Genomic DNA, 13,670 nt, shown 5'->3' on the forward strand with positions numbered 1-13,670 from the left:
GCGCCGAGAGTGGGGGCGGGGCAGCGCTGGCACGCGCGCGGGGGGAGCGGCCGGGGCGCCATTTGCCTGCGCCGTGGGTGGGGGCGGGGCCGGTTTGACTCGCGCGCGCACCCGCGATGGGGCGGGGCCGGAGCCGGAGCCGGAGCGCCTCTTGTATACATCGCGGGTGGGGGCGTGGTCACTGGGATAGGGGCGGGGCGTTGGCGTCACTCGCTCCGTCCTCTGAGCCTGGGTTGTCTCCATGGGTGGGGGGATGGGAAGAGTGTGTCTCTGGGACAGGGAGCGAATGAGAGGCAGGCTGGCCGGCCAGGAGGAGTAAGGACTGAGCGGACACCGAACTGTAGGCAGGGGGGAGGCCGCTTGTTGGTGCTCGGATCTATGGAAAGTTAATCTTTAAACCCGTGAGCGAACGGGAGAGAGACGGTGTGGGTGAAATATTTCCAAGGTAAGGACCGGCCGTTTAATCATTAACGCCCGGGGTCGGCACCCTCAGGGCCTGCCCCCCCCCCCCGAAACTAAACCCCAATAACTGCGGCCGCTGAAGCGGGGCTATGGGGTGCAGCAGGGAGCCTCTCGGAGGAGGGAAGTGGAAAGACCCGTCTCCTGCTCCCGAAATGGCAGGGATGGTCAGCGGGGAAGAGCCCAGCGGCTGGAGGCGGTGGGGAAGGGGGCGAGTTGACTGTAGGCCCGAGTCTCCCGTCTGCAGCGTTTCAGCGGGAGGCCGCCCTGCTCCCAGGGCTGGGTATTTTGTTTGGGGACGGACGGAGCTGCCTCTGATCCGCGATCGGGATTTCCCTGTTCCTGTGCAATACGCAGTGAATCCGGGCCTGGCTCCAAAAGCGGCACTCGCACCAGTGTCAAGTCTCGCTGCAGATCCTTACAGAACGAACCAGGACGTATTGAAGCTTGCCTGTGTCACTATAATTCATTATTAATGACTTCGTTGAGTTTTTTTGAGGCAGAGGCAAACGGGCGATTTAATTTTTTTTAAGAGCACTGAACTTTGTTGCCCATTTTCAATGTACAGTGTTGGATAATGATTGGGATGGGGAAGTGAAATTCAATCAGTGTTTTGCTGCCTGGATGACGTTGAATTAATTACCGCATCACCCTGGGCAACTGAAGTGACATTCTGTGGTGATTTGCAATTTTACAAACATCTTGGTTTGTGGTTTTATTTCTATGTTGTAGGTGGCACTTTTGAATGTATAAGCCGCTCGTGCACAAAGCTCAATTTTCTTTTACATGATCAGTAATATGAGTTCACAGCACTTGTACATTTTTGGGACCTGGATGAATAACCTTCTCCCGAGCCCGTGGTGTTGAGGCCAATTTTTGCACCTTAATGCTAATCGGTTAACTTTGGCTAGTTCAAAGTTGCATGGAAATTGAATCTCAAATTCGCCATTTACATTCGCTGACCATAGGTGAGGGTCAAGAGAAACTATAATCTTGCAGAAATCAATACCTTCGGGTAGGAAGAAAGATGGCATTTGCCAAAGAAAGTTAATGTGTGAGAACCTATTGGTGCGGCAGTTTGCTGTGCGGTGCACATAAAGTTAACCTCCTTGAGAACTGTTTGAACTTGCATGTAATGCTGTTTCTCATTAGAAAACTGACAACATTGTGTGCAGTTCGCAAAGTTGCTAGAGTTGGTATGGAATAATGTATTAATACAAATATTAATTTGGAATAATTTTAAAGGTTAATGGTGAGAGATGGTAAAAACAACAGGTTAAAGGTTGGTACCTTTTTATAATGTGTGTTTGGAATAGTTTTCTGTGGTTTATGTGGTGCACTTAATTTCTACAGAATTAGAGAATTGTTACAGTGCAGAAGAAAGCCATTCATTCTGTTGTCTCCATCAGCTCTCTGAGCGATTCACTTAATGCTGTTCCCCGTCTTCTCTGTAACCTTGTGCATGCTTCATTTTTAGGTAACAGCCCTTTTGAATGTTTCAATTTAACCTGCCTCCACCATAATCTCAGTGCATTCCAGACTTAACCATTCATTGTTCTCTCTTTAGATCCTTTTAAAAGTCTTTTTAAATCTGTCCTGTCTTGTTCTTGATCGTTTTGAGTGGGGAGAGTTTTGCTCTATCTACTCCATCTACCCCATGTGATATGAATATCTCTGTCAAATCTCTTTGTTCTTTTCCTCCAAGGAAAATAGTCCTACCTTCTCTAATCTATCTAAATAACTGTTTCTTCTTCCCCTGGAACCATTTTAATAAATGTTTTCTTTCTCTCCAGTGCCTCACATCCTTCCTAAAGTGTGGCACCCAGAACTGGATGCAGTAGTCTAGTTCAGACCAAATGCGTGTCATATGCCCCTCCGGTCTTCTAAACCTTTCCCCTCTCACCTTAAACCCATGCTATCTAGTTTTGGAATCCCTTAGCCTGGGCAAAAAACACCTTAGCTATTCTCCCTGTCCTTACCCAGCATGATTTTATAAACCTCTATAAGCCCTAGCCTATTCAGCTGCTCCCTAAAACTCAAACCCACCACATCCAGACAACATTCTTGTAAATCTTTCCTGAACCCTTTCAAGTTTCACAATATCTTTCCTGTCAACCACCAGTATTTGTTTTCTGCCGTTCAACCAGTTCCATATCCATGTTACTGCTACTGTTTTTTTTATTCCATGAAGAGCTAAACTTGATTCATTAGTCTGTTTAGCACTGTATCCAACACCTTTTGACTGTCTGTGTATATCACATCAATACATAGCCCTCACCAAATGTCTCTGCTGTCTCTTCCACAAACCTCACGTTAGTTGGAATCAAAGAAGGTTTATGGTACAGAAAGAAGCAACTTGGTCCATTGATTTTGTGCTTGTCTTAAATTGAGCCATTTAGTCTTATCCCATTTTCCATTGTTTGATCTGTCACTCTGTGGGTCATTTGAAGTGCACATCCAGAGACCTTTTCCAAGATTTCTGCCCTGACCTGATAGCAAGTTCCTTTTGAGTGAAAAAATATTTCTTCATCTTTCCTCAACCTTACCACCAGTCACTGAAACTACACTCTCTCTTAACACTTTGCTTAGTAGACTGATTCCTGGGATGATGGGACTGACTTATGAGGCGATGTTGAATTGGTTAGGATTATATTCACTGGAGTTCAGAAAAAGGAGGTGGGATCTCATTGAAACCTATAAAAGTCTAACAAGACCAGTCTGGGCAGATGCAGGAAGGATGTTCCTCGTTGGTGAACCTGGTATCACAGTCTAAAGATGTTGAGTAAATCGTTGGGACTGAGATGAAGAGAAATGTCTTCAGCCAGAGAGTGATAAGCCTATGGAATTCTCTAACACAGAGAGCAGTCGAGGCCAAAACATTGTATGATTTCAATAAAGAGATCAAAGTATTGGGGGAGGTGGGAAGCAAGAATAGCTTGTTGAGTTGGATGATCACTCATGATCACTCATGATCATCATGAATGGCAGAGCAGGCCTGAATGGCCTACTCCTGCTCCTGTTCATCATCAGTTCTGGCTGACGATAGGCAATTCCCCAGGGAACTGCCCTAAATTAAATTTAGCATGGCCAATTCACCTGACCTGCACATCTTTGGACTGTAGGAGGAAACCCACGCTGACATGGGGAGAATGTGCAAACTCCACACAGACAGACAGATACCTGAGGCTGGAATTGAACCTGGGTCCCTGGTGCTGTGAGGCAGCAGTGCTAACCAGTGAGCCACCGTGCTGCCTACTCAATGTACTGCAACCACCCCAGTGGGGAATTGAACCCGGTCTCCCGCGTGACAGGCGGGGATCTGAGTGGATATTCTCCTTGACCACCTTCATTTAGGAAAGGAAATCTGCTGTCTTTATCTGGTCTCGCATGCATGTGCCTATAGATGCATAACAGTACGGGTGACTCTTAACTGCCCTTTGAAATGGTCTAGCAAACCACTCAGCTTTGTCAAAAATGCTAAAAAGTCAAAGAAACAAACTTGAATGCAGAACCATGCATCAACCTAAACATCAGAAAAGACCATGGTAAACAGCTCTGATGACGCTGCAAAGTCTTCCTCATCAACAAATCTGTACTTGTGCCAAAATTGGGACAACTGGCTAGTTAAACAATAGCCTCATAGGCAAGCATGTGGAGTTATACCCAACAGAATGTCCGGACACCACCTTCACAATCCTTGTTATGTTCTGTCCAACAGGAGTACCAACCCAGAACTCTGAACTCCCATCTCTGTGCACATGGGCAATTGTTCTCTCTCCCCGCCAGGATCCAGAATAAAGATGAAGGAAGTAAAACTATACTGTGTCTCTGAGCATTTTGCTTCAACTGAGGGGAGAAATGGGATGACATTACCATCATGCCGGGAGATACTTCCTAGTTTATGAAAGAGTTGAGGAACAGCACCGGGAATTTCTAAAAATCAAGGGCCAACGTTGTGAAGCTACAACACAGGATTACTTGCATGCCAAATAATGAGAGCTACATGCAAAAGACAGTGTGAAGCGATTCCACAACCAATGCATCAGATTGAGGCTCTGCAGTTTTGCCACATCCTGGCATGAGTTATGGTAGAAGTTAAACTAACAGAGACAATTTATGTCTGGGAATATCTCCATTTTTAACAATGAGGAAGCTTACAGCATTAATGTAAAAGACAAGACTGAAACATTTGGATCTATCTTCAGCCAGAATGATTCATCTCAGCCTCCTCCTAAGTCCCAGCACAGAGATGCTAGGCTTCAACCATTGCACTTCATTCTATGTTACATGAAGACTCAAAAACGAAGGCAAACAAATCGTGAAAACTAGCACTATGCCAGTGGGCTATGATGAGCTGGCACAAAAGAGGAGTTATGGTTAGGGCAGATTAGGTGTGATCTTGTTGAATTTGAGGTGAGGGGTAGGTTGCTTTAGAAGCTAAATTGCCAGCTTCTATTTCTTATGTAAAAGACATTAGTGAATCAGATGGGTTTTTATAACCACTGACAATGGTTACGTGTTGCCATTTGATAAGTTTTTAATTCCAGATTTTCATTGAATTCCAATTTCACCATCTGTTAATGATGGATTTGAGCCCATGTTCCCAGAAGAGGAATAATAGTGATACTGTCCACAATTTCTACTGTTTCTTTGCTCAGTGTCCTTGGATGCAATTCATAAAAATTCCAAAGTCACCATCTTCTAAACATGGGTCAACATGGAGCTCCCTTCCCAGTGTCTTTGTGGTTGTACCTACACTGCAGCATTTCAAGGAGTCAGCTCATCGCCACCTGTACAAGGGTAACTAGGGATGGGATTAGATTAGATTAGATTACGTACAGTGTGGAAACAGGCCCTTCGGCCCAACAAGTCCACACCGCCCCGCCGAAGCGCAACCCACCCATACCCCTACATCTACCCCTTACCCCTGCCACTACGGGCAATTTAGCATAGCCAATTCACCTGACCTGCACATCTTTGGACTGTGGGAGGAAACCGGAGCACCCGGAGGAAACCCACGCAGACACGGGGAGAATGTGCAAACTCCACACAGTCAGTCACCTGAGACGGGAATTGAACCCAGGTCTCTGGCGCTGTGAGGCAGCAGTGCTAACCACTGCCACTGTGCCACCCTTCAACCAGGACTCCTATTTCTCCTGATGTGCTGGTCAGTGCATTTCCTCACTGTTCTGTCTGTGCAGTCAATAAAGTTTTAAATAGTGTAATTTTAATTCAAGACCATTTCTGTTAAACCAAAGTATTTGCTGTTATGGAATTTGTACAATTCAATGTACCTGTCAGATGGGGACATTCCGTTTTGGTGATCAATTTAACCAGTAGCACAAATGAGATTTGCTGATAACACATTTTAAGTAGCTGTCAATCAACTTTTGCCACCTTTTTGTTTTAGTTCCACTAAATATCGTTAAAAATTGGCAATGTGAGCTGATCACTGAGCACTGACCAGCAATTCAAATAACTCCCCTGTTTACGTAGTTGGTTAGTGCTGCATTGTATTCTTTTCAGTGTTGATATTGGATTAAATCAGAGGGGAGGCTTTGAATACCCATTTAAGTTTTGGCAAATGCTGACTAGACTTGAGTCACTGCAGCAACCTGGTGCAATGGAAAATCTGCGCTTTGGGCTCAAACTGGTATTTCCAATTGTTTTGAATTTAGTGTTTATATGTATCTATGTTGACCTGTGATTCTGCTGAATGCTAATAGATGCAAGGCACATACTGCAAACTATTAAGTGAAGCTATTTCTTATTTCTGAACCAAAAAGGTTAAATACATAGAATTACATTTCAATAAGACTTGCAATGGGCACTGACAACAATTATATTGACGTTCACAGGAGCAGTGTAACTTGTGCAGTGGCATGGAAGCTTAGACATAACTAACAACACGTCACATTTAAAGTACTGTTTCTGATAATGCAAGGTTCAACTTTGTGCCGAAGATACACTGTTGAACTGGAGCATCTTTTCAGATACAGATTAGTAGATAGTAGTTAAATATGCTCATTAATGTGATAATCAAGGTATGTGTAGTAGTTGGTTTTGAACAATTGCTTTGGTGAAGCTCTCACTTGTCGCGTTGCAAATCTGGGCTTCATTTTCTGATCCATAGTTGATAGATATCCAGGATGTAATAACTTACTGGTACCAACTGGTGGTTTAGGAACTGAGTGGGTGTTCTCTTCTATGATTAAAATCTTAGAATTTTAAAATTCTATGTATTTGAACAGCGTATTTAGCCAACTCTGTAAACTTTGTACAATAAAGATGAGTTTGGCTGAATTTTTTACCCAAACAATTACTCCTGTAGTTTGTTTGCTCTTCTCTGTTCATCATTTATGCAGGGCAGGGTTTCAGTCAATGATCTTAAGATGATGTATGTTTGTTTTGGAATGTAACTGTATACTGTAAAATATAATTATTTTGTGATATTAATCCAAGTAGTACAGCCTGGAATAGTGTTTTTGGAAATGTTTATTGACTGGTCATCTGGCATGTCATACAGTTGATCAGTGGTTAAAGTGGAATTTATTTTGAAGGGGTGCTTACTCTTGACTTGAAGAATCTTTGACCCCATTTAAAACTGCCTGAAGTTTGGAAGCTTAATTTTAAACCATGGTTTTATCAAACTGGAGTAAGATTGGTTTGTGAATGGCAATGAGACCAGAGTCAGTCTGCATAGAACATTTTTTTTGGCATTTAGAAACAGAGTTTATTTTCTAATACTGCCTGCTCATGAAGTCTTAATTTTGAGACTATGCACTGTTGCTCGTTTGATCTTTGTGCCTGAACTTTTTCTTTAATGTTTGTTTTCATTTTAGCTGAGCACAGGTTTGCTGGAATTTTGCTAACTACTTTTCAGCCATCGCCGAAGACTGCTATGCTTAGTGTTTAGAGACCAAATGATCTTTACATGTTCTGATTTTCAGTACTCATGATGTTCAATCTTTTCAAAATTAATGTTCATTGCTTCTAAAGTCACCTCGAGATCAGTTGTTTAATTTAAAACTAGCCTTTATTTTGATTTTCTTTCACTTCTTGTCCAATTTTTTCATCCAATATGCTTGGAACTCTGTGTTTGAATATATGGTTTGGATAATCCTTTGAGCTGGTGTGTTCTTGAATTATTGCAATTCGTTTATTCACATTAAGGTTCTTCGTATTCAGTGTAATGAGATATGTCTTAATGTTTCCAGTGCTTGCTTTCCTTCCTAATGGAAAATGCTGGATTAAGTTCACAACACTGCTTTCTTCTCTTTTCTGGCTTGGGAATGTTTCAATCACATTTCTCTCAATGACAGGACTCTGGGAGAGACAAAGCCAAACTGCCAAGATGAATAGTTCAAAAATAATTCTGTAAAATGCTTTACATTTTGCGGATAATCATATGACACCTTAATCTGGATCATTAATTTAGATTGTAACAGGCAAAACAATAATTGGTGTAGGGCTCTGTTAGTAACTGGTTTTTGTACTTATTTATTTCAGTATTAACAACTTTCCGCTTCTGCGTGTATTAATACAATCAATTTTGGAACTCTGTTCTGTCCAAAAATACTTTCACCTGAGGTGTTAGACCTTGTCTACAGCTTTGTAATGTCATAAGGATCACTTCCGTCTATTACAATCTTGCAAATTAGTGATTTGTGTTAATTAATACCTTAGCAGCATTGCAGCCTCTTGTTTGAAACACCGCATTGTTTGGGTAAGTTAAATGGAGTTTGAAAGTGGTAATGCAGGAATTATACATTTGGAAATCCAATTAAAAACTATTAACATTGACAGAAGTCTGAATACCTAATTTTAACCAACATAATGGCACCAAAAAGTTATGCTTTGTTTTTAGACAAAGCATAATGTTTGTGCACAGGACAAGTTGAACAAAACAGATATAAATATAAGCCATGCCACATATGTCATGTCAGGTCTTTTGGTTTACTTGCTTGTTACTTCTCCCAGGAATACTTGTTTGTTAAGATGTTGTATATTAGTTATTGTCATCTTTAGGTATTTATTAACTATGCAGTGGTTCCATGAAGAATTTTCCTTGGCTGTAACTGTTCTGAGATATAACTTTGATTTACCAATTCTTGACTGTAGACATCCAATACCTGTTTTGGGTATTTTTCCAACATTTCCAAAATAACCTGCATGTTGGTTTCTTTGACAGAAAAGTCTACGGTTTTAAATTAGGCAATTTTCCAGCTCCTGTTTCCTCCTAAAGTTTTGGCGAGAGGTTAAGTCTTCTCCCACCTTCCATATGATGAACGGTGAGATTAGATTTTTACTGTGTTTGTACGGGTCAAAACGCCTTTTATTTTGGCTACCTTCTCACAGTAAACCACAAAAATGTGAAGTCCAAACTGTGACTGAGTCTCTCAACAAACATTTTGAAAAATTGAAACCCAGAGTAACTCCTTAAGCTTAAACTATCCCTTTGTCGACATTGCCTGCTATAGAAAATCTTCAAACAGATTTCTGTACGTAATATGTAAAAGGTGTTTAAAAACTTAATTTCTAGACTTGACTTTCTCAGGTGAGATGTTAAAGGGGGTGAAATCTACTCTTTCCCATTACCTCGTTATCATAGTGTTGGCAGCTTGGAGACTGTTCCTACCAACCTTGACCCCAAGAGTAGGATAAAAAGAGGCAAGAAGTATCTTTATTATTAATTTTTATTTTGGTCAGACATTAACTTCTGTATGCTGAACTTTTAAAATTTATCAAATTCATCCAAAGCGAAACACACACACTTACTTTGTGTTCTCAGTACTAAAAAAAAAGCAGCAGAGTATGTACTGAGCATGAGAGAAAATTGAATGAAAGAACTTTTTTCAGCTTCACAACCAAATAATGTGTCCCAATCTGCTGCTTGACTTGTGTCAAAGTGTGGATAGTCACATTAGCATTGACATAGCATTCTACAACTAATCATTTTCTGTGCCATCATTTTGAATTTATTGAATAATTTGATGGCAGTCTTCATTCTGATTTAATTCCAGTCCTCCATTACGCATTTACACAAGAATGCTAACACTTGAGCCCACTTGCTGCCTCTTTCGGTGAATGCTTGCCTTTAGTTTTCTTCTGCTGTTCTTGAATGGCATGTTTAGAGGCACATCCAAAAATTAAACAAGGCTGGTTAGACCACCACGAATCACTGTTGTATCATTATTTTGCAATCTCATTTCAACAACATAATTGACAAATTGACTTTAGCTATATATGACTATACAACATAAAGCCATATAGCACAGAACCAGATGCTTCGATCCAACTCGTTTGTGCTTACCAGATATCCTCAACTAAACTAGTCCCATTTGCCAGCATTTGGCCCATATCCCCCTCAACCTTTCTTACTCATGGCCTCATTCAGTTGCCTTTTTTGTTTGTAAATGTTTTTATTGAGAAAAAAGATTTTAAATTTTTTACAAAATCACTACAATATAGTGTAACAGCCTTATAATATAATGACAATAATAACAGAAAACAAACTACTACTCTACTCCACAAACCACTAGGAGGAGAGAGAAACAAACCTACAAAAACTACAATTCACAAAGAAGATTGAGGGCAGAGCAGTAGATGTCATCTATATAGACTTCTGTAAGGCGTTCGACAAAGTTCCCCATGGGAAACTGATTAGCAAGGTTAGATCTCATGGAATACAGGGAGAACGAGCCATTTGGAAACAGAACTGGCTCAAAGGTAGAAGACAGGGTGGTGGTGGAGGGTTGTTTTTCAGACTGGAGGCCTGTGACTAGTGGAGTGCCACAAGGATTGGTGCTGGGTCCTCTACTTTTTGTCATTTACATAAATGATTGGATGCGAGCATAAGAGATACAGTTAGTAAATTTGCAGATGACATCAAAATTTGAGGTGTAGTGGACAGCGAAGAGGGTTACCTCAGATTACAACAGGATCTGGACCAGATGGGCTTAATGGGCTGAGATGGCAGATGGAGTTTAATTCAGATAAATGCGAGGTGCTGTATTTTGGGAAAGCAAATCTTAGCATGACTTATACACTTAATGGTAAGGTCCTAGGGAGTGTTGCTGAACAAAGAGACCTTGGAGTGCAGGTTCATAGCTCCTTGAAAGTGGAGCCACAGGTAGATAGGATAGTGAAGAAGGCATTTGGTATGCTTTCCTTTATTGGTCAGAGTATTGAATACAGGAGTTGGGAGGTCATATTGCTGTACAGGACACTGGTTAGGCCACTGTTGGAATATTGCCATGCAATTCTGGTTGTCTTCCCATCAGAAAGATGTTGTGAAACTTGAAAGAGTTCAGAAAAGATTTACAAGGATGTTGCCAGGGCTGGAGGGTTTGAGCTGCAGGGAGAGGCTGAACAGGCTGGGGCTGTTTTCCCTGGAGTGTTGGAGGCTGAGGGGTGACCTTAAAGAGGTTTACAAAATTGAGAGGCATGGATAGGATAAATAGACAAAGTCTTTTCCCTGGGGTCAGGGAGTCCAGAACTAGAGGGCATAGGTTTAGGGTGAGAGGGGAAAGATGTAAGAGATCTAAGGGGCAACTTTTTCACGCAGAGGATGGTACGTGTATGGAATGAGCTGCCAGAGGATGTGGTGGAGGCTGGTACAATTGTAACATTTGAGGCATTTGGATGGGTATATGAATAGGAAGGGTTTGGAGGGATATGGGCCAGATGCTGGCAGGTGGGACTAGATTGGGTTGGGATATCTGGTCAGCATGCACGGGTTGGACCGAAGGGTCTGCTTCCATGCTGTACATCTCTATGACTCTAATAAGTAACTAAGAAAAAAATAAAATTAAATCATGTTAAACCAAGGTATATTCAGTTAAGTTACTATTCTCAGTGCATTTCCACCAAAGCTCCCCACCGCCGGGAGCATTAGTAAGTAAGCTCTTTGTTCAGGATTCTTCACCCCCTCCCCCGGGTCCCCGAACTGCCAGACATAGCCCTCATGACTTCACAAAGGCCCTGATCAATATAGCCGACAAGTCTGCATCTATGTAATTCAGAAAGGGCTGACATTTTCTATAAAACAGTTCGGTTTTCTGGTGCACCATACTCATAAGGAAGTTGAGGGGGATATGCTCCATAACTAATCTATGCCAGCCTGAAAGTCCTGGGGGATTCTCCGACACCCAGTCATTAGAATGTTCTTCCTCGCACAGAATGCAAAGAGGGCAGATTTGGCAAACCCAAGAGGAGGGACATTGGATCCAACTTAACCTTGGTTCGCAAGACCTCTTCCAAAACACTTGCTATGGCACCCCAATACCTACAAAGCTTGTGGCATGAGCACAAGCAATGAGTAACAGTGCCAACATCTGTTTTACATTTGGGGCACATTGTGAACACTCTTGTCTTAAATTTTGCAAACTGCTCCGGTGCCAAATGAGCCCTGTGGAGTACCTTCCGTTGCATAGCCTGTGTCCTATTACAAATCGAAATCTTCATTGTGTTCTCCCAAATATCCTCCCACACCTCTGAGATTTCCAGCCACAATTCCTGAGTCCAGATTCCGCATAGCCGCTCAATGTCCTTCGAAACATTACTTACTATGCAAGCCAGATCGGGAGTCTCACATGGTGTGTTGCTTGCCCGGTGCCAGGGTGCGTTACATCTCTGACCGGCTTGAAAGTATGTTGGAGCGGGAGGGGGAGGATCCAGTTGTTGTGGTCCACGTTGGGACTAACAACATAGGCAAAGCTAGGGTGGAGGACCTGTTTGGGGATTATCAAGCACTAGGAAGGAAATTGAAGTACAGGTCCTCAAGGGTCATAATCTCCGGATTACTGCCTGAGCCACGGCCAATTGGCATAGGGTTAAGAAAATTAGGGAAGTAAACACGTGGCTAAGGGATTGGTGTGGGAAAGAGGGATTCCATTTCATGGGGCATTGGCATCAGTTTTGGAACCGGGGTGGGGGGATTTGTACCGTTGGGACGGTCTCCACCTGAACCGATCTGATACCAATGTTCTAGCAAAGAGGATAATTAGGGTGGTCAATAGGACTTTAAACTTCTGAGTTGGGGGGAAGGGAAAGTGAAAGCAACAGGGTGTATGGAGTTAAATGGAAAGATAAGCAGGAGGATTTAACCTTGAGGCAGATTAGGAATGCAGCAAAAAGGAAGGATAACTTAGGACATCTTATGACTTTCAATGTTAGCATTAAGGCACTTTACCTGAATGCTTGTAGCATTCATAACAAAGTAGATGAACTAACGGCACAGATCATCGTGAATGATTATGATGTGGTAGGCATCACAGAGACACAGTTGCAGGGGGTTCAGTTAAACATCCAAGGATTTACAACTTATCGAAAAGACAGGGAGGTGGGCAGAGGGGGCGGGGTGGCCTTGTTAGTTAAGAACAAAATTAAATCTGTGGCACTGAATGACATCGGGTCAGATGATGTGGAGTCTGTGTGGGTGGAATTGAGGAACCACAAAGGCAAAAAAACCATAATGGGAGTTATGTACAGACCTCCTAACAGTGGTCAGGACCAGAAGCACAACATGTACCAGGAAATAGAAAAGGCATGTCAGAAAGGCAAGGTCATGGTGATCATGGAGGACTTCCAATATGCAGGTGGACTGGGTAAATAATGTTGCCAGTGGATCCAAAGAAAGGGAATTCTTGGAATGCTGACAGGATGGCTTTTTGGAACAGCTTGTCATGGAGCCCACAAGGGAGCAGGGTATTTTGGACCTAGTGCTATGTAATGAACCAGACTTTATAAAAGATCTTGAAGTAAGGGAACACTTAGGAAGCAACGATCATAATATGGTAGAATTCACTCTGCAGTTTGAAAGAGAGAAGGCAAAATCGGATGTAATGGTGTTACAGTTAAACAAAGGTAATTACGGGGCATGAGGGAGGCACTGACGAAAATCGACTGGAAGCAGAGCCTAGTAGGGAAGACAGTAGAGCAAAAATGGCATGAGTTTGTGGGTATAATTGAGGACACAGTACAGAGGTTCATACCCAAGAAAAGAAAGATTATCCGGGGAGGGATTAGGCAGCCATGGCTGACAAAGGAAGTCAGGAAATGTATCAAAGAAAAAGAGAGATCCTATAAAGTGGCCAAGAGCACTGGGAAATCAGAAGATTGGGAAGGCTACAAAAACAGAGGATAACAAAGAGAGAAATAAGGAGGGAGAGGATCAAGATAGGATAGCCAGTAATATTAGAAATGATAGT

At 42.3% G+C, this 13,670-nt stretch overlaps 1 protein-coding gene across 4 annotated transcripts in view; it reads left to right on the forward strand.

Annotated features, from left to right (window-relative positions):
- The first annotated feature begins 216 nt into the window (after window positions 1-216).
- LOC140480072 (ecotropic viral integration site 5 protein homolog) overlaps window positions 217-13,670 on the forward strand; it is a 266,405-nt gene continuing 252,951 nt past the window's right edge. The window contains exon 1 of one of the 4 annotated variants that reach the window (XM_072574675.1): window positions 217-445. The gene's annotated coding sequence lies outside the window, so the exon portion shown is untranslated. The remainder of the gene's footprint in view (window positions 446-13,670) is intronic. The other 3 variants (XM_072574674.1, XM_072574677.1, XM_072574678.1) reach the window with 3 other exon arrangements.

This window comes from Chiloscyllium punctatum, chromosome 7, assembly GCF_047496795.1.
Source record: "Chiloscyllium punctatum isolate Juve2018m chromosome 7, sChiPun1.3, whole genome shotgun sequence".
Lineage (NCBI taxonomy): Eukaryota > Metazoa > Chordata > Chondrichthyes > Orectolobiformes > Hemiscylliidae > Chiloscyllium > Chiloscyllium punctatum.